The following is a 966-nucleotide window of genomic DNA, read 5'->3' on the forward strand; positions in this document are numbered from 1 at the left end:
TACAAATAAAATATTAATTCTTACCCTAGATGTTAGCAACCTCAGCATATTTTTTTCCTCATTAAGTGGAAAACTTTCTGCTTTTCAGTTACTGAAATCATTTTCAGGTTTCTCTTTTGCATATCTGAATTGCCAGCATCACTACTCTTGCATTTTGGGATGATTACTAAGTAAAATAAGGGTTACTTGAACACGGGCACTGCAATACTAAGCTAGGTCCATCTGATAACTTAGATGGCTGCAAATGTCTAATGAGCAGGAAGCTGGAAGTGTGGATCTGCCAAGCAAAGGGATATGTCACATCCTGAACCAGATACAGCAGAATGGTGGGAGGTTGCATCACATTCCTCAGAACAGCGCATGGCTTAAAACTTATAAACTGTTTACTTCTGGAGTTTTATATTTAATATTTTTGACTGTGGGTGACTGAAAGTGAGGAAAGTAAAGCCACAAATAAGGGATACTATTATATTATAAATATAAATGTGCTCAAGGACTGAAATAATAATATTGAGTAAACACATGTGAAATCTCAGCAGAGATAAAAACTTAAAAAATAAAAATTCTAGTACTTAAAAATACAATATCTTACAGAAAAATTTCATTAGACTGAGAAGAGGCAGGAGAATAATTCCCAAAATTAGTTTTTAAAAAATCCACCCATTTTTGGCCAGGCACAGTGGCTCACAGCTATAATCCCAGCACTTTGGGAGGCCAAGGCAGGCAGATCATGAGGCCAGGAGATCGAGACCATCCTGCCTAACACGATGAAACCCCATCTCTACTAAAAATACAAAAAAATTAGCCAAGCATGGTGGTGGGCCCCTGTAGTCCCAGCTACTCAGGAGGCTGAGGCAGGATAATGACGTGAACCCTGGAGGTGGAGCTTGCAGTGAGCCGAGATCACGCCACTGCACTCCAGCTTGGGCGACAGAGCGAGACTCTCTCTCAAAAACAGAAGAAAAA

Source organism: Trachypithecus francoisi, unplaced genomic scaffold (genome assembly GCF_009764315.1).
Source record: "Trachypithecus francoisi isolate TF-2019V2 unplaced genomic scaffold, Tfra_2.0 Contig00543, whole genome shotgun sequence".
Classification (NCBI taxonomy): Eukaryota; Metazoa; Chordata; class Mammalia; order Primates; family Cercopithecidae; genus Trachypithecus; species Trachypithecus francoisi.